Below are 20,479 nucleotides of genomic sequence, written 5' to 3'. Positions count from 1 at the left end.
CTTTACATCCAATTTCTGCCATCTCTCCCTTATTATTGCCTTGCCCAGGTAATTAGCTGGTCCACATTTGGGGTTAATTAGGAGAAACTCCAGGCTACTGATACAGTCACACACTTTGATTTTCAGGGCTGTGTGGAGTGCGTGGTTCTGATCCATTCCTTCCCAAGGAGAGCAGCACCAGTGACTTCAGCTGAGCCATTCCTGATTTATGGAGCTGATTTGTCCATGATAAAGGGGCCTGGTCCTAATGCTTTCCCAGTTCTGTTTGCTTTGGGGGATGAATTATCCTGCTGGCTGTAGCTTGGTAGGGCTGGCTGTGAGCTCCTGAGCCAAATGCAGGTTTGAATATGCTCAAGTAGTTATGAAAAAACCCCCTTTGCATTGAGTTTGGAGCTTGGGATCCAGAGGTTACAGTCCATCCTCTGCTAAACCTCTTCTCTAAACTTGTATATTCTACTCATACTGCACATATCTTTGGTTTTTTTACAAAACTCAAGAATTGTAGATTTTGAAACACTCTGAATACCTCCTATTAAAACTTTTTTTCACTCTGAACCATCTTTTCATGCCTGTATTGAAAATATTAACAGTCCGTTTGTGAAAGAAAAAAAAAAAGTTTCCACGTCCATATGGAAAATGACTGAAGGGTATGGACAAAATTAGGGCTTGCCTGTTGGAACATTAACAGATTTGTCACACTGCTAGTCCCAGCTAATCCATGCAAAGTTGGGAAGAAAGCAATTCAGGGTGGATTTGGGAGCTCCTGGCTGTGGGAAGGGCTGTCCAGAGTGCAGGGCAGGGATGTTCCTAAAGCCTCCTAAACACCAAAATCCTGATTTGCACCTGGAAATCACCTGGCAGGGGAATTCACTGCATTTTATATCACAAAACTGCTGTGGAGCACATTGACTTGGACATTTAAATCCATTTCTCTTCATCACAGAGATGAGGAGAACCTGGATGTAAAGCAGGAAAAAGTGTGGGGAGAGCTGTCAATGGATCTGGGAGAACCTGAGGAAGTGGAACAGTGAAAACAATGCAGGTGCATTGGGTGTGTGTGTGCTCCCTGTGCCTTCCCACTCCTGTCCCAGCAAGTTTGGGTGACAGAATTGAGCTGAAAAGTCCAAATTCTGGAGCATCTGGAGCAAACAGCTGAAGACCCCCAAAGTTTGAGGTGCTGTGGGGGAGAGACCCAACCCTGGTTCAGCAGTGATCAGCTGGGAAACAGTGATCAGGGAAGGGCAGTTCTTCTGTCCCTAGACTGACCCTATTATTTTATCCACAAAAGCTTCTTTTTGAATCAAAATAAGAGAAGATGTCAAACCCCCCTGCAATTTCCCAATCCATATTCATTCAGAGAAAACGTAGGAAATCAGTACATTTTGCTGCCTGTCCTGGATGAAGAATGAACTGTACTCCATGCTGAAGCTCTGCTTTGATCTCAGGTTATTCCTGTTTAATTTCTGATGGTTTTAGTTTTCATCCCCAGATCTTTCAGCCTGGGAAATAGGGTTTATGCACACACACCTGAAACACAGGCCAAAAGAGACAAAGGCTGAAATGCAGAGGCTGCAGAATGTTGGCACTTTCTTTTTGTAGTGTGAGGTTTGTTCTTTGGGTTTTTTTTTTTGTCGTTGTAGTTGCTGCTTTCCAGGTCTGATCCTATCTGTTAATATCCCAGCTTGGCTTCACTCCCTCGGAGTTTCATGTCCCAACTTTTCCTTGTTAGCACCAGGAAATCATAAGCTTATAGTGAGTGATAGCCAGTGGGTCTGGGATTGATTACAAACAAAAATCCTAGATAAGATCATAAATTTAACCCATCCCTGTGATGTGATCGTATCAGGATTCAGGAACGTCTCAAAGTTGTTTCCGATTTTCAGCCACTTCATCTGGTTTCCATCCAGCCCAGCTGGGAGCAAAGTCCTCTTGTGGTGAACTCTAATCCATGCCAGCCTGGGCTTGGAAGAGCCCCTCGTTTCTGTTATTATTGTATTATAAAAATGGATAGAAATGCTTTAGACAGGATGGACGTTTCAAGGAAGATCAGCTCAGGCACTGCTGAGATAAAGCTGACTCGGGAATAAAAGAGCACAGGGCTGATTTCCTGCCCTCCCATCCCTTACCTGGACTTTGGCTGCATCTAAACAAATTCAAAATGGTATTTTCACACCCTGAAAGTCAGGAGAGGAATACTGAAGATAAAAATAGACTAATACTATACTAGAGAATTCCCTGCAGAGAGCAACCAAACCAAACCAACCGACCAGTCCCCGCAAACCCAAACGCTGCCCATATTTAATCCCCATCTCTCCATGCCGGGAAGAGATATTTGTGCTCCTGCTACAACCACAGCTCTCCTGTTTTTATGGGCATCCTCCATTCCAGCTCCAAGCAGCTGGGAACGACTGCTGGGATGCAGCTGGGAGCAGATTGAGCTCTGCACCCTCGGCGGCGGCGCCGGGGCCGATGCGCTCCCATCCATCCCCAGCCCCCTGGAACCAGGTGATTTAATGTTACTGTGGCTTTAACGGCCTCATCGCTGCTCTGGCTGCACAGTAGTTGTCTCCTGTGTGACTGTGCCTGGGAAAATCTATTACTGGAGTGCCATTAATCTGAGGCTGCCGCCTCTGGCACTTTCTGACTCTTCTATTTAATGGGCCTCTGCTTCCGGAGCTCTGGAGACATGCTGTTTTCCTCTCTTGATCAGCTTTGTTTAATTATCAAAATATTTGATGCAGAAAATTGACATTAGTTGTGAAGGTTCCTGCCTTCCTCCTCCTCCTCCTCCTCCTCCTTGCAGCCCTCCCTCCCAGCTCTGCAGTGACATTGAGATCTTCTGTGTTCTCCACCTTCACCTTAAAATAGAAAATTCCTGGGGCTGCTGCACTGGTACCTGCTGTGAGCCCTGGGCACGCAGACCTGCACTTTTGGCTCCTTTCTGCACAGGTGACAGTGCAGGCAGCTGGAATGGCTGAAAACCTGGGAGGAGGGAGCCCTGTGGGTTGCTGTGCCTGGCTCCAGGCTGAGCTAACCCATGGGTGAAGGCTCAGGGAGGTTCAGAGTCATGGAAGTCCCTTAGAGCTGAGATTTCCACTCTGATTTCCTTCTTTTGCTGCCAAAGCTGGAAGCTTTAGGCTTTGCAGGTGTTTCAAGTGAATTTTGCTTAGCCAGTGAGCACATTCCTCACTCCAGGGCTTTGGGATGGGCCCATATGAACCAATATTTATGACTAAAACAAAGATTATGGGGCAATACTGGTACTATATATCAGGATCTTCATGAGCAAAAAACCCATTGGTGGTGAGAAGGCAAATTCAGCTAAAGTAAATGATGGTTCTCACTGGTTATTTTGAGCTGCTGGAGCAACTCTCACATGGAAGTTGTTTCCTGTGCCATGGAGACTGGATGCCATTATAGAAAATAACCTTTCTCCAAGCAAAACCCAGCAGGTGTTGTGCAGGGTAAGAGGGGAAGTGTCTGTGTCCTGTTGTTTGAGCCAGGCCAGAGGAGCTGGTGCTCCTTTGCTCCTTTCTGGGTTTGGAGTCTCTGCTCCTGTCAGCATTTCCTGGGGCCAGAGGCAAAACATCTTTGAGGAGGGTCCCAAAGCAGTACCACAATCTCCATCTCCTCTTTCTGCTGCCTTTCCACAAAGTGCAACAAATAATGGGAATTGGTGAGATTTGGGGCTGCTGGAGGCAGAGCAGGGGAGCTCTTTATGGGATGATGAAACACAAACACCTCTGTTGTATTTTTTCCTCAGAGATATTCCTCTTTGCTCCACTGGACTTGGCTCCTTACTACCAACATCCAACCACCATTTCACCTTCCCACATGCTCTGCTTTCTTCACAGGACACAGACAGGCTTTGAGGAAGGTGAGGAAAGTACATAAACATTACCCAAATCACTATTCCTGTGACTTTCAACAAGCAAATCACACCCCAGCAATAACTATCCACCTTTACCAGCAAAGCCTTAAATGCTGCTGTCAACCCTCAAACTGGGATTGGTTCTGTTTGATGTTTGTGTCGTTTATTTGGGTCTCCCTACATAAATATTTCCATTTCCTCTTATTAATTAAAATTAAAGACATTACATTTACTAATTAATTCCTATTAGAAGGCTGTAGGAGAAGCTGGGGTGTTTCAACAAAGCATTTTGCATCAAAAAATAAATAATATTTCACTGGATGCAGAACACTTTGCAGAAGGACACAGATTTTGATGAGGAAGCTTCTGGGCATCAGAATGTTTTCTCCAGCCAAAGACAAAGGGACACTGAAGGAAGAGGTGACCGGACACGAGTGAGCTTTGCCACTGCACTGATGATTTTGTTTTCACCCCATGCAAATAGAGACAAGCCCAAGGTCTCCAAACCTTGCAGTGCTGGGTCAGAGCTTTGCTTTCAGCTGCTGCTGTGCTCAGCTGAGCCCTGCTCAAGGCTGGGCTGAGATGGAGCAGGGAATGTGCCTGAGATTGCCTAAGAGAAAACCAAAATGGTTCTTTTTGGGCTCTGAGCAAGTTTTCAGCAGAGCTCCCACTCTGCCTTAAATAAAGGCCAAATGGATGATTCAAGAAAACTTGGCCTGTTAGTTACTGGTCCTTGGCGGTGTAATTAGAAAAAAAAAAAAAAAAAAAAGAAAAAAAAAAAAAAAAAAGAGACAAGGTTTATGGGTTTCCCCCTCCTGTCCCTTTTTGCAAGGTTTAATCTTGTGTGGCTTAAATTCTTCAACCCCTCTCTCCCACTGCTTTTATCCTTGGAATATTTTTGTGGAAGCCAGTGGAGTTACCTGTGTGTAAATCTGGAATAATCCATGGCTGGCAGCTCTGGACCACTCGGATAAATGGGGAGTGCAAGAGACAATCAAATTCAGGCTCTCCTTGAGAATAACTACTGCTAAAACATCACTGCTAAACCTCGGTGCTGTCTGGGGCTCAGAAATGCAAAGCTGCTCAGGCAACAGACATTTGCAGCATCACAAATTTGGGCATTGGGAGAAGGAACACCCCGAGCCTCATTTGTACTGCAAATGAAAATAATCCTAAAGATACAAACCACCAAAGGTGCAAAACGGGCTTTCCAATTCATAAGCACAAGCCACCACGAGTTAAAAACCTCTTGGTTTCTTCGCTGAGTGCCCCAGGCAATAGTTTTCATCTATATTTCTCCATGGTCAGAAGTCAGAGCAGACCACTGCTATCTAAGACCTTGACTTTTTTTCCCTGACAGTTACAATTATTACAGCCCGGGGGACTCATTTTCTCAGTCTGGCCACCCGCTGACCTAGCCTGCAACCAGAATACACTTTAAAACAAACAAACACCAGCTCAGCTCCCCTCTCCTCCTCCTCCTCCTCCTCCTCCCCCAGCCCTGGAATATTTTCACACCGCGCCCCTTGCAGAAGGATATTAGCCACTATTGCTGAAGGCACAATCACATTATCAGCACCATTCTCTCTCCCTTTCTCCCTCTCCTCCCCCCCCCCCCTCAAAGATAAATTTTTTATGTTGCTATTTTCTTCTCTTTTGTATTTGGCACTCGATATTTACGTGATAAACTGCAGAGCTGCTGCTAAATGGGCCCTGATACAACTTAATAAATACATAACAACATCCAGGCTGCACAGGCACTGCCGTGTCCTGGCTCCTCGGGATCCTGGGAGATAATGGCTGCTAAATGAGACTTAAGCCTTCCTGTAAGGAAAACAGATATTTATCCTGTAATAATTAATGGCACGGAATGAGCTGGTTGATAATCCTGCCTCTCTCCCTGTTTGCTCTGTTTGCTTCTCCCTGAGTGTGGCACCAAACTCCTCGGGGTGAATATGTGAGGAATACACAACTAATATTTTATTTTTTTTTTTTTCACTTGTCTGCTGTTGTCTGCTGCTGCTGCAGCCAGGAAATGTGCACATTTAGTCAAGCTTTACTAGGCCAGACTTTAGAGAGGAGTCAGTGTGAGGTGCCCACTGAATTGGGGGGATTCAGTGAACACAGCAAGAGCAAATCCAGGGGTTGGGCCCCTCTAAGAAGAGACAGGAAAGGGGTGAGAACAAAAAAAAAAGGTGAAAATGGAAGGAGAGATCTCAGGTTCAGGCAGATCCTCCTGCCATGGAGACATCTCCCACTCACCTGAAGTGTACAAACCTTCCACTGTTCTCATAGTTTAACACCTCTAAAGTTGGGTTTTTTTCCCCAAATCTTTAGCAGTTGTAATATTTTTTGTGTGTGTCCAGAAAGTCATTTAACCTGGGTAATTTCTTATCACACAGTGGACAAAACGCCTGCCCCCAAACAAACATCCAATGAGGTTTTCCAGCTGAATCATCACTCCGTGCCCTGGAGATATGGAATCATGGAATCCCAGAATGTTTGGGGTTGGAAGGGACCTTAAAGATCAACTCATTCCAAAATTCTGTCCTGGGTAGAGAACCCCCCTCAGGTCCTGTTTGTACCCAGTGAAATGTTCACAAAATGCTGTTTCCTCAGGTGGAGCTGCCCGGGCATTCCTTTAGCCAGTGCTGGGATATCTTTCTGTGGAAGCGGCATTTCCTTGTTTAATCCCTGATAAGAAGAGACTGTAAAAAATTCTGAGTGTAAAAAATTCTGATGGAGGTGACCTGTGGGTGTTGCACGGCTGTGATTCACATAAAGGGACTTTAGTTCCTGCAACAGGCACACAGAAGTTTTGTTATCTTTCCAGGAAGAAAGGAGAAATTATCCCAGAGCTTGAATCAGCCACAGAAGAACATTAAACAAAACGCTTCAGCAATCTCTAAAATCTCTAAATGTTTTGAGATGAGCTGTTTTCCCTGTGATAACCCTGATGGGAGGGTGAAGTCACCCATAAACCCACACAGGGGACACATGCGGAGGTGCATTCAGGAATCATTCCCCTAATTCCCCCCTGCTTTCCCTTTCCAAAACTCCTCTCTTTTCTTCAGCAGAGCCTTTCTCGGCTGTGTCCTAATTGCTGAAACCCCTTGGCTACAAAGTGCCATTGGCCGAGATGGAGCGAGGGGGACTCACACAAACCTCCAAACTTTGCAACGCAAAGCCAGAGGCGCACAAAGCGGGTTTGGGCTCTATAGAAAACCCCAGTGAATGCCAGGAGGAATCCCAGAAAACTTTGCACGATGATTCCAAACTCACCCCGGGGAGATGCCGAGCTCACCCAGAGCTCTGTGCTCCGCTCTTGGGCATCCCCAACATCCCAGAGCTTCACATCCCACAAAGAGGATCCCAAGGAGCTTTGAGAGGCCTGTGGAAGATCTTGGAAAAGCAGCAGGTCCCCTTGGAGAGGGGATGTGGAGGTATTTCTATGCCCCCTGACAGGTGCTGGCTCCTCAGACGGGGATGCTCAGGGTTATCTGGATTTAGCTGCAGGCAGGAGCTGATCCCAAGATCCCAATGAGCCTTCAAGAGAACTGGATGCTCCCCGTTTGTTTAAAACTTGTTTGAAGAGCCCCCTTTATTTTTTTAATTTCTTAAATTTTAAATTTTTTTATTTTTTTTTTATTTTTTAAATTTTTATTTTAATTTTTTAAAAATTTTAAAATTTTTAAAATTTTTCTTATTTAATTTTTTTTAATTTTTTTTTTTTTTTTAATTGAATTCACACTCTTGTGCCAAGCACCCAAATATCCCCTTTGGCCCTTGCGGGAGGATGGAAAGCAGATAGGGTTAACGGGAACGAAACGCGAACGCAGCACCCAGAAGTGACGAAAGAGGGGAATTTGGGCACTCCAAGGGCTGCTGGAGGTTCCATGCAGGAGATGATGGTAACACACCTGGGCAGGGCTGAGCCACAGGTGCCCAGGTGCGGGGCCAGCTGCTCCCAGCCCTCCCCAGGCTCCACCTGCACAGGAGAAGCCCCAGTTGGGCTCATCCCAGGCCAAGGTGCCCCAATGGCTCTTGTGGATCCCTTGCAGATGTTGCCGTAATTTTGTTGTGGTACAATTTGACGTACGGCTCCCCGCTGCATCCGAAAGGGGCACATTATCTCAATTAATGTTTCACGGCAAACATGGCACTGATAGTATTCATGGGACTAAAGACTATTACCATTTGCATGGTGACTAGCACAAGAATTATGACTATGTGTGTTTTCCGCAGCAAAATTCGCCCTCGGGCTCCTTTTTTTTTTCCTTTTTTTTTTTTTTTTTCCTCCTTTTTGGCTTGTGACAATGTTCCCTTTTTCTTCCTCCTTCTGTTTTGATTTCTACTTAAAGTTTTATGGCTCTGTCCCCTCCAGGGTGCTATTATCTTGTATGCTAATAGGCCTATGCATATTCTATTAGCGTTGTCAGTGTGAGATAAGAGGCACATTCTGTAAGGAGCACTCAGGGGGTAATAATCCCAGCAAGGGGTCTCAATGTTAGTACATTATCAGTCATCTTCACATTTCACTGGAGCCTGTTTATGCACCTCTTCAGCTGCGCAGCCCAGACACCGAAAATTGCTGAATGTTTACGGAAACTGTTGTAGGGGAACATAATGGGGCTTGGAGATTGACTTGATAAAGGAGCCTTCTCCTTTGTCGCTGGCAGATCCAAGGCCTTTGGAGCTGGGTGCAATAAGGAGGATAATATGTTAGGAAAATATGTTGGGATAATATGTTGGGAAAATATGTTGGGAAAATATGTTGGGATAATACCTTGGGATAATATGTTGGGATAATATGTTGGGATAATACCTTGGGATAATATGTTAGGAAAATATGTTGGGATAATATGTTGGAATAATATGTTGGGATAATATGTTGGGAAAATATGTTGGGATAATACATTGGGATAATATGTTGGGATAATACGTTGGGATAATATGTTAGGAAAATATGTTGGGATAATATGTTGGGAGAATACGTTGGGATAATACGTTGGGATAATATGTTGGGATAATATGTTGGGATAATATGTTGGGATAATATGTTGGGATAATATGTTGGGATAATATGTTGGGGTAATATGTTAGGAAAATATGTTGGGATAATACATTAGGAAAATATCTTGGGATAATACGTTGGGATAATACGTTGGGATAATACGTTGGGATAATATGTTGGGATAATATGTTGGGATAATATGTGAGGTGGCAGCTGAAAGGAGGGGCAGATCCACACCTCAAGCAAAGGATGAGAATAATTTGGGTTCCCTCAGAGATTTATCTCTTTTTTTTCCTCCTCTCTCCTGGTTCACATCACCAGCCAGGCTGAGACTTTTTACACCCTTCAGGCCTGAACTGGAGGGAAAGAAAATCCCTGGCAGCGTGTGAAGGGCAAATGAGTCACTGTTTGAGGAAGGTGAGGAAAGTACATGTGGGGCCTATAAACATTCTGTTACTGTGACTTTCAACAATTAAATCACATCCCAGCAATAATTATCCACCTTTACCAGCAAAGCCTTAAATGCTGCTGTCAGCCCTCAAACTGGGATTGGTTCTGTTTGATGTTTGTATCGTTTATTTGGGTCTCCCTGTATTAATGTTTGTGTTTGGGACTGTTTGTGACTCTTGGGGAGTTTAAATGACATTCCTGGGTGGCAGCAGAGGGCAGTGGGCTGTGACATAAGTGTCATGTCAGGGTTTTCCCCAGCTGGGCAGGCTCTGGGTGGGTGTAACTCCTGTTTCTCCCACTCCATTCATGTCTCCACTAAAATTCCCAGGGCCAAGAGTCCTCCCAGGGATGAGCATCTCTTCTGTCCCAACCCTTCACTTCTCTTCAGCAAATTATTTACCAAAAAAAAGAGAGAAATTTCATATTTTCTTCCACTTTTCTGAGAGCACAGTTTAGAGGAAACCTTTCACAGTGTTGGGGTTTTATCATGGAAGTTGTGGGAGAAAAAGAAAAGTCCAGAGTTAGTTCTTTGTATGTGAAGTTAGAAATAAATGTGCCTAAATTGCATTTTAATAGGTTTTTTTGTTTATTCCTCAGTAATGTAGTTACTTCTGATCCAGCAGAGCAGGGGGTTTATCTGGTGACACCTGGAATGTGATGGGACTCAAAGTTATAATTTAATTATTATCATTTAATTGGGCTAAGGATGGGAAGAAAAGGAGATTTTGTACATTTCTCAGGTGGGATATGTAAATGGGTCTAAAATCGTGGATTTTGTAACAAATTCAGTGTCTGATTTGGCACAATCAGGGGATTTTTCAGGAAAATAATCTAATGGGCAATGAAAAAGTAGATGAGGGGTGAACCAACCTCATATTTAGAATGAGGGGACAAACAATTTCAGGAGATGGGAACTTTTGCTGTTCCTACAGAGAAACTTTTCTCAGAGTAGAGCAGTGAACAGTGCCATGGGCAATGCCTTTAGGGGAGGCTGAAATTATCACTCAGCATAAAAATGCAAATTTTTAAATGCATAGGTGCCCAGTTAGGGCATCTAAACTCAATTCCTGGCTTCAGGAGGGAGAAAAAGGCTGGTTTGGATCCCTTGTGCAGGACTTCAGCCTCCACATGGATGTGAACACTCACTCCTTACTTTAAAAATATTTGTCCTTGACATTTCCAGACACATGGCTCACACCAAATGTATGCAGCTCCATCTCCTGAGGGTCCTGAGATTAAAACCCCTGCTTTCTCACCTTGTGATCTGGCATTAATAGCTGATAGAAAAACCACAGACATGACTGACATCTTCCCAGAAATGTGAGCCTGTGGAATTAATGAATGCCATGCAGGAAAGCAGGGGTCAGTTTGGAAATAGGATTTCTGCTGCCAGCCATCCAGTCATGAAGTGGACAATCTACTGTGGGTTTTGTTCTCTTTTCTTTTTTTCATTTTTTTTTTTCATTTTATTTCTCTCTCTCTTTTTTTTTTTTTTTTTTTTATTTTATTTTATTTTTTTTTATTTTATTTTTTATTTTTAACTTTAGCATTGAGGAAAATTGGTCTGGAGAATAAAGCAGTTGGAAAATAAGCAGCCCTGTTTCTCCAGCCACTGGAAATCCAGACTGGCTTCTGTTTGTGTTCCTTGGCTGCTAAATTCTGCATCCTGCTGTTTATCTGCGGGGTAAATCTGGAAATCTACAGGTCCAGGGGCTGCTGGGGCTCCCAGGGCTGGTGCTCAGGCCCCTTGTTGAGGTTGCTGGGGGAATCTGAGCCCTGGATGCTCCATGGAAAGGCAGGGGAAGGGTGGGAAAGGGAGAATTCCAGCCCCAAAGTCCATCAGCTGGTTGAGGCATGGAAAACTCAGCTCTGGAGGCTTTTCCATCCCTTTGAGCAAAGCAGTGCAAGGGATGTTCCTCACCTTGCCTTGAGGTTTGGGGATCTCCCGTCCCCACAGCAGCAGTGACAATAATTTTGTCACCTCTTTTCTACTTTTTTTTCTGCTGCATCTGTCTCCAGATTTGTCAGCACTGCTCATGTCAGGATGAATTTATGTTTACATGTTGAAATATTATTATTATTAATAAACTAAACAGTTCAACCTCTGTACAAACATTGTCACCAGCATGGATTTAAATTGCTAAAAGTTGTCTGCAACCACTGATCATCTCCATGGAAAAACTGCACTTTTCAGGAAACTCAAATATTTCATCAAAGCAGCAACACCTTTTTGGGTATTTTCAGTGTGAGATACAAACTTGGAAGAATTTTCTTTGGAGAAGATGGATGGATTTCCTTTTCCCTTTAATATCTTTCCATTTGTCTGTTTGCACAAAACACCAAAAACCAAAAAAAGGAGGAAAGATACAAAGGAAGAGAAAGAATCGAAATCATTTTAGTCACACTTTTTCCCTTGGTAAGGAACAGGAATATTGGAGCAGCAATCCAGAAATGCTGCAAAGCTTTGATTTGAGAGTGACATGCCATTTCTCACCGCCCTGCCAGAGCAGCTCCCACCCCTCTGAGCTCTGCTGCAATCGCTTCTGTTGCTTCTGGGTGCACACGGGTTGTTTTGGCTTCAAAAAAGTGAAAAAAGCAGAAGTCCTGAGCCTGTCACTAAGCCAGGAATAAAGGCAAAAGGGAGGGAATGGCATCACTGCTGCTCCTTTGACATCTCAGCAGAAAATCCCTGTGCTCTGGTCCCTTTGTGCACCCACAGGCACCGAGGGGCATTCAGGGCTCTCTCTGACTGTGTTTGAAGGAAAGATTTATTTAATTTAACCCAAATGAGGGTGTGTTCAGCTAAAGCAATCACTGTAAATCAAATGTCTCTTTGCAGGACCAAGCCCAGCTGGGTTTGTAGGAGCTGAAAGGATGAAATTAATAAAATCTCCAGGATGGAGCTACCTGATGTTTTCTGGGGGTTTGTTATCGTTTCAGAGCAACTTCTGGGAGAAGGAATCCCCAAAACATCCCATTTGTGGGACCTGTATGTGGGAAAGGGATTTGTAGAGGATTCTCAAACCTGACAGAAGGCCCACATAGTCTTGTACGTCTCTGTGCAAACTTTGAGATAAAAAACACTGACTTAGAAGTGCCACGGAATGGGACAGACATGGTTGAGAATGAAATGGAACTAGAAACAAGTTTCAAATGATGGCTCTGCAAATTAAGACTGGATACTTTAGAGAAATAGAACTGTGAAAAAGATGCACTGTACACATTGGGATGTGCTCCCAGCCTGGTGCTGATGCCTTTAAGTTTGAGCTTTCATGTTTTCCAGACACTGTGGTGCCCAGGGGTGACTTCTGAGCTCACAGTCAGTGTCACTCAGCCCTGCACACAGCAGGGACACAAAACAAACCCTTTTCCTGCTGCACACCAAGGACAGCTTCCAGACCCAAAAGCACAAACAAGGCTGGGCTGGAGGGAGGAACAAGAAGGATGGGACCTCACAGCCTGGAGCTGGAATTGGACAATTAAACCCCAATATGCAAATGGACCAAAACTTATAAAAACGTGAGACCTGGTGACCCGTTAACCATTTTGTGTCCATTTTGGGTCCCTGTTGTGTCCATGTTGTGTCCATTTTGAGTCTATTTTGTGACCATTTTGTGACCATCTTGGGTCCATATTGTGTCCATTTCATCACCATTTTATGACCATTTTGTGTCCATTTTGTGTCCATTTTATGATCATTTTAAGTCCACCTTGGGTGTAGCCCTGGCCAGGCTCTTGCCCTGCACAAGGTGTATCCTAAAGGCCTTTCAATAAATCTCTCCTTTATTCTCCAGCTCTGCCCAGTCTGTTCCAGTTGGCTCCCAGTTGGCTCCCAGTTGGTTCCCAGTTGGTTCCCAGTGGGCTCCCACTTGATTCCCAGTTTGTCCCAGGGCTCCCTGTTGGCTCCCAGTGCTCCCAGTTAACCTTGCCAAAGCATCACTGCAGGCAGGAATTGTCAGATCCCCCCTGGAGCAGAGCCCCAAAGCCCCCAGAAGTCCCCGAGGTGGGGGACAGAGGGGGACAAGGGGGGACAGGAGGGGACAGAGGGGGATCCCAGCCCCTGGCACGCCTGGGTGCCATGGGGGGAGCTCAGGAACGCTGCAGGAACGGGCAGAAATGTGGAAGCAATTACTTTAAGAGCCGTCTTTGGGGCAATTCCCAGAGAGACATCAGACCCTGTATTTATGAAGCCTATTGCATCGGGGCCCTAATGAAGCAATTAAGCAAAGGGTCCTCTGTGTTTGATCTAAATGTGGTAATTTTTACAAAAACATCGCCGAGTGATAGATACCCATAACTCAGAGTCCTTAATTGTACTTAATTTGTTTGGAATACGAATGTGCATTTAATTAAGCCGGGGCTTTGCCCACATGTTTAAAGAAGGGCTGTCAAGGAAAATTAAGGCCCAGTTTGTTTTCAAAGTTACTGGTTTTTATCAGGCCAGGACAGCGATCTTCGAACAGAAGGTTACAGATAATTAGGCAGAGACCTCAAGCCAAAAAAAAAAAAAGAAAAAAAAAAAAAATCCAGAGACACTGTACAGCTGAGAAAGCAGGAAGAAAAACTCCTTGATGAAGAAACCTAAGATTCGGCTGCTCACACAGGGAAGTCATGCATGGCTGGGATTTGGGAAATGGGACCTGTTGGGTAAAATATGGTTTGTGTTCCTAAAACTGGGGGTGTTTAGGCAGGAGCAGCTGGTTCCAGGAGCACTGGAGGCAGGGATGGCATCACCATGGAGCAGCAGGGAAATATAAAGGACTAGAAACAAAGGTGTTTTTTTTTTTTTTTTTTGTCATTTGGATTCCTAAATCTGCAAAAGCTGGGTTTGAATTACCTCTGTCCCAAGCACAGAAATATTGTTGGTGCTGGTGGTGTAGCCACCAAAATTCATCCTGTTGGGAAAGAATATTAATCTGATGCTTGGAAAGGGAGTTTATTCCTGGAGAAGCAGAGGTTTTGACTTGCTGACACTGTTCTGAAGCAGCACTTTTTTACACTAAAAATGATTTTCGAGACTGGCAAACAGGGAGGAAAACCCACTGAAAAAAAATCTTGAGCGACTGATTTAAATCTTCAGTGAAAAAAATTAAAGAAGGCAGTTAGAAATTGATAACACTTCAGCACATGAAGGAAAGGGGGATTTTTTTGATATTGAAAGATTGGTTTCTCAGCACAAGAGCAAACACATTCCATGTGTGGACACCAGGTCTGGGACTCCTCCAGAGGCAATGCTGGTTATCAGCTTCTCAACACTGTCATTTTTAATGTCCTACTGAGACATTTCTGTCAAGGGATTTTTAGGGTTGAAAATCCTTCCTGTGGGGTTACCTTGGAGCCTAAATGGGGTAACGTGGCCAGCGAGGAGCTGTGTGAGGAGCTGTGCTCTCATCAGAGTCACAGAGAGGGGGCTTTTCTTCAGAGAGGAGCTGAGCTGGAAACTGAACCCAGATCCCCCCACTCTGAGGGTCTGAAGTGGGGAAATCCTGTTTTCTGGAGGGTTTTCATGGGCTGCAGTGGCATTAATTGTGGATGATGAAATGGGGAAAATGGGGTGGATTTTGAGACAAAAATGATAAGTCTGGTGTTATCTCCTGATTCTGGAGCTGTCTTCATCCACTCACAGCTCAGAGGAGCTCAGTGTGGGATGTACCTGCTCTTCTCTCCTTGGGTCCATTTAAAAGTCTCCACAACACCCAGAACGACCCTAATTTAGAACAAAACGAGTCGACTTCAAACAAACACGGAATAAAATAAAATAAATCCTCTGGCATTAAAGTTCTTCTGGCTGGAGCAGCCCATGCCTCACCCAGATTTATGGCGGGGGTGGCAGGAGGAATGTCCAGCCCAGGCAGAGCAGGATTCTCCCATGTTGCAGGAGTGTGAGAGTTTGGAGACCCCCCAAAAAAATAAGATGTTGAAGGGAGAAGATGTTGAGAGAGAGCAAGAAGGTGCTGAGAGAGCAAAACAAAGGCAGGGAGATGCTGAATGCCATCTCTGCAGGCAGGTCCTTCCTCCTGCTCACAAGCACGACCAAAACTCTGAAAATCCACACCTGACTGAGAATCCAGAAGGCACTGCCAAGCTGTCAGGGTGTAATCTGATTTTTTTGGTGATTCACATCACTGCAGAAAACTGGCACCTGAGCATGGAATAACCCCAAATCATTTTTCTTTCATTTGTAGCCAGGCCAAAATATCTGCCCTCATTTGTGAGTTTTTTGATATTAATCCTAGAGAGCCATCAGAGCTATAAATAATAATATATATAATAATAATAATAATGTGTGGTGTTTCACCTGAAAATCAACCCCTGGGGTTTGTGGGACAGCACAAACCTCATCCTGGGTATTCCTGGGTGGGAGGAAGAGGAGGAAGAGGAGGAAAAGGAGGAAAAGGGGGAGGAAGAGGAGGAAAAGGAGGAAGAAGAGGAGGAGGTCACTGGTTTTTGATGTCTCTGCCCAGCACACTGAACCAGTTTGCAAAGGCAGGACCCACAATTCTTCTCCCTGTTAATGAGTGTGGCAGCTGCTTCACCCCCTCGCTGGCGTTTAAAATTTTTGCAGCAATAACAGAGAATTCGAAAGGACATCAGAGGTGGATTTACGGGGCTCCGGGGAAATCAACTGTTTCCTGTTTCAACAGCTTCTTCATCATAACTGGCTCTCTCAGACACTGAATGATGTTCTATTAATCCTGGTGTGCAGTGATTCCCGCTGAATGCAGAGCTGGCCTCAGCATCAATTTGTGAACCTCGATTTTTATTTTTTGGGTTTTTTTTTTTTTGTCTCTTCAGCAGAGTAAACTCTGGGCAGAGATCTACTGACCAAGTGGGGAATTGTGTTCCACCGCGTCCTGTGAATAATGCAGATTAAAAAAAAAACAACCAAAAAAAAAAAACCCAAAAAGCCCACCAAGCCTCCAGTGAATAATTCATTTTGCCCGCACTCGTTTTGAATTAACCTATTCCTGGGTGTATCCTCTCCAGCCCTCCCCATCCCCTCTGTGCCTGGATTTATGTAGCAACCTTGTAATTCGCAGGTACTTAAATATCAAAGCTGCAGCTCCCTGCATGTTCCTGACCATTCCTGGGGACTGCACAGGGATATCCCAGCGTTTTGTGCTGTCCCACAAACCCCAGGGGTTGATTTCCAGGTAAAACACCACGCATTATTTATAGCTCTGATGGTTCTCTAGGATTAATATCAAAAAACTCGCAAATGAGGGCAGATATTTTGGCCTGGCTGTAAATGAAAGAAAAATGATTTGGGGTTATTCCATGCTCAGGTGCCAGTTTCTGCAGTGATGTGTATCACCAAAAAAATCAGATTACACCCTGACAGCTTGGCAGTGCCTTCTGGATTCTCAGTCAGGTGTGGATTTTCAGAGTTTTGTGAGCAGGAGGAAGGACCTGCCTGTGGGGATGACATTCCTGAGGGGTTTGGGCAGCTCTGGAAATGCCTGGGCATCACTGAAAACCTGCCTGCAGCTCCAGAGAGGGTGTGGAGCCTCACCAGAGATACTCCAGAACCCTCTGGACACAGTTCTGTGCTCTGGGGTGAGCCAGCTTGGGCAGGGAGGTGAGAACAGGTGGCCCAGTGTGGTCCCTTCTTTAGTGACTCTGGGGCTGTTTTGTTCATCTGAACAGAAGGAGCCTGATGGGGTTGGGTTTGTCAGAGGGGCTCTGGTGTCCAGTGTGCCCATGGCTCTGCTCTGCCCCTGGAATTGGTGCCACTCACATTTAAACCACTCCTGGGTGTTGGATTTATTGTTCAGGCTGCTCAGTTTATGGCTCTGTGGGACAGGGTGCCCTGGCAGCCAGGGGAGGTGGCTGAATGGGGAAGGATTTGTGGAAATCCCAGTGGGAATCTGCTCTCGGAGAATTCTCCTGCCAACAAGTTGTGAGGATGCAGCTGCTAATGAGGGCTGGCAGGGCAGGGGGTTATCTTTGCCTGCCTGGGAGTTCCTGCTCTGCAGAGAGAGGCTGATGCTCCTTTGGGCTCCTTCTCAGGGGCTCTTTTCCCTTTCCAGTCCATTACAGGTGACAGAGGCGATGAGGAGCCTGTCTGTCACCATCATCCCCAGGGGGAGAATCCTCATCCCTCCCTCCCTGTGCTCACACACAGCCCCTGCTCAGCTTCTCGGGTTGTACACCACAAAATAGGAGCTTTCCTGGGAACTGGATCACAGCTGGATCACAGCTGGATCACAGCTGGATCACAGTCTCCCAGCCCTGCCAATCCCTGCCCCACACCCCGCTCCTGGCACTGCTCTGGGACAAACCTTTTCCCTCCAGATAAATCCCTGCCCATCCTTTTCTGAGCAGATCCAAGGAATATTTATGTTGTGAACAGCTCTGCCCCACTCTGTGGGGAAAGATCCCCAACAAACATTGCCCTGGATCCATCACCCAGGAAGGAAAAACAAAAATAACCCCCCGACAGCTGGGCCAGTGGGGAGTTATTTTGTGCAGCCCCATGTGAGGCACCTGCAGCTCTTTCATTGACAGAAATGCACATTTCTAACCCAGCCAAGGTCAGGCTGCAGCAGGGCAGGGAAAGGGAGGACCTGTCTGCAGTCAGGGGAACCTGCCAGGCTGATCCCAGGGGATCTGGGGGGCACAGGGATCCTGCAGCAGAGCAGGGATGGAGTGGGGAGGGTTTGCATCCCAAAACATCGATCTGGACACCTGCAGCAGCAGTGACGTGTTTGGATTTCCGTGCTAATGAATATTTGTGCTGCTCACACCCCCACCTTTTCACTTCCCACTCTGAGCTGACCTCCTGTCCCTTTGCCAGAGTCCCAGCGCTGCTTCCCAACGCCCATTTTTGAGGAATAAAGGCCAGACAAGCAAAAATATCCATATGTGTGTGTATCTCTATTTGTTTAAGTATTCTCCCATGTCCCACTGGCGTGAGCTTCCCCATCTTTGGCTCCATAATACCCCATTTTTCCCTCCCTATATCAATTCCAACTCCATTTCTTACACTTTTCTGTCTGATATCCCAAAAATTATTTTCCCATGGTTAATCCCTAACCCCCAGCAATACCACTGGGGGAGAGTTGTGTATGGCAGGCTTGAAACAGTCACTACTTGGAGCAAGCAGCTTTTTCAAGTCTTTATTTATAATTCAAGGATTGGAGAAGCTGGAGGAGCAACAATTTTGGGGTGTAATGCATGACTCTGGTGTGGTCAGTGTCTGACAGAGCTGGGCTAATTACTCTGGGTGGGTTTGATGGAGAGCCAAGAAGGGGTTGTAGAGAAATGTGAATCACTAAAACTCAGCTCTCCAAAGTCAAAAGTAAAACAAATAGGGAGAGATCATTATCTGAGGCAGAGCCTTGCTTGCTGTGTACAGAAAAAAAAAAAAAAAAAAAAAAAAAAAAAAAAAAAAAAAGGAGCCATTCCTATGTTTTGTGCTTCTTTTTTCCCCCTCCTTTAGATCTGAGTAGTATTTCTGTCTGTATTTGGGAAATTTTGTACAGTTGGGACAGACAGTGAATTTATCCTGCTCCAGCCCATGTTCCTGCTCTTTGGGAGGCTGTAGCTGGACTTTGTGTGGCCTTCAAAGAGTCACTTAAACCTTCCTGTGCATCAGTTTAGTCATTTGTAAAAGGAATATTATGATAATAGACACCCGTAGGGGCTCTCCCAGATTTCAATAATTAATGGGGCTAAAGCAGTGAGCCTCGGATTAAAGGTGCTAAATAAAGGCATTAAATTCATATTTTTTACTCCAGAAAACGCAAAGCATCAGCATGGGAAGTGTTGCTTTAAAGCTGGGAGTTGCTGTGAGCCTCGTAGTACATTTTAATTTCCATGCTCCCAGTTCAGCAGAGCCCTGAAACCCATTTTTAATTTTGAAATACCCATTTTTTTTTCCCCACAGCTGAGGAGCTGTTTGAGACAGGCCCTGGAGGAGCAGAGGGAGAGGAGTTGGATCTCTGTGTGTCTGTGTGTCCATCCCTCCCCATGTGTGACCTCAGCCAGATGATCCTTACCACGGGAAAAACCACTGGAACACAAGAACCGGGACAGAACGCAAATCAATAAATGGAGCAGGAGAGAAACCACAAGCTGTGCATTTCCAGGGGAGGTTCTGTGGGATGGATGGAGGCTGCTGAGCATGACCTAATGCCGCAGGAAAAAAAAAAAAAAAAAAAAATCAGCAAGCACCGACCTCAGCATCCAGGCAGCCCGAATATTGAACCAGAGGTCCTTGAGTAATTGTCCTTTCTTCACTCCGGGGGTGAAAAGGGTACATTAGACATTCACCAGCAGCAAATGGCACCTGACATCTCTTTAAGTGAAAGTCAGCTCGGAATTTTTTTTAATGGCCCGGCATAAATCTTTTAAATTATAAATCAATAAATAGTTAATTCAATAATAGGAATCTTTTAAATATTTAATGAGTCATATGCAGAATGGCTCTATAACTGGATGTTGATGGAACTGTGTCAAAGGAATTTGAATCCAACTTTTCTAAACTCCCCGTATTAAAATAGTTATTGATTCGAACATAAACTATGAAGACTCTGGCAAAAGTCAGGGGAGGGGGGGCTGGAGGGGCTCAGCACACATTTCCTCATCCAGGAAAATGTGAAGCCAACAGCTTATTTTTAATGATGGATTCTGGGGCTTTTCAGGTTGTATAATGCTCCCACTACAAAAACACGAAAGACCCTCCGCAGACAAGATTTTGCATGTGCATATTCATTAAAATTCTGGTTTAATGACAGCTGTGCTCTGAAATAAACTCTGGGGCAGCCTGGCTCTGGTTAAAGGGTTCTGTAACCAGCACCGAGAGGGGCACCATGAACCATCCTCACTGGAAACTGCCCCAAGTTTGTGTTTATTGACCAGAGCTTTCAGGTGAAAGGCAGTGGGAGGTGAACCTGTGGACACCAGACCTGAATTGTCCCTTTAGGATCCATAATCAGCGTTCACTTCTCAGATACGTGCTGCTGTAACTCAACACTTCCCTTCATTACCCTTAATTACCCTTAATTGAGGGCGTTTTGTGCTTAATCCTCAGGCCACATCCAGTGCTCTGTTATTGCACAGCAGAGGTGGCATCTTCGCATCTCCTACAGCCACACCTGGGCTTCCCAAATAACAAAAGAATTCGGTGCTCTTCTCCTTCC

The 20,479-nt window shown here is 45.2% G+C and overlaps 1 long non-coding RNA gene across 1 annotated transcript in view; it reads left to right on the top strand.

Moving 5' to 3' along the window:
* LOC310918135 overlaps window positions 1-19,620 on the top strand; it is a 33,894-nt gene extending 14,274 nt beyond the window's left edge. Inside the window, exons 2-4 of the long non-coding RNA XR_014591597.1 lie at window positions 3,764-3,877; window positions 9,207-9,302; window positions 19,225-19,620. This is a non-coding gene — a long non-coding RNA (uncharacterized lncRNA). The remainder of the gene's footprint in view (window positions 1-3,763; window positions 3,878-9,206; window positions 9,303-19,224) is intronic.
* Window positions 19,621-20,479: the final 859 nt, after the last annotated feature.

This window comes from Zosterops lateralis (assembly GCF_965231275.1).
Source record: "Zosterops lateralis genome assembly, chromosome: 22".
Classification (NCBI taxonomy): Eukaryota; Metazoa; Chordata; class Aves; order Passeriformes; family Zosteropidae; genus Zosterops; species Zosterops lateralis.
The sequence above is the reverse complement of the archived record's forward strand: the minus strand, read 5'-3'. Positions and strand labels throughout refer to the sequence as shown.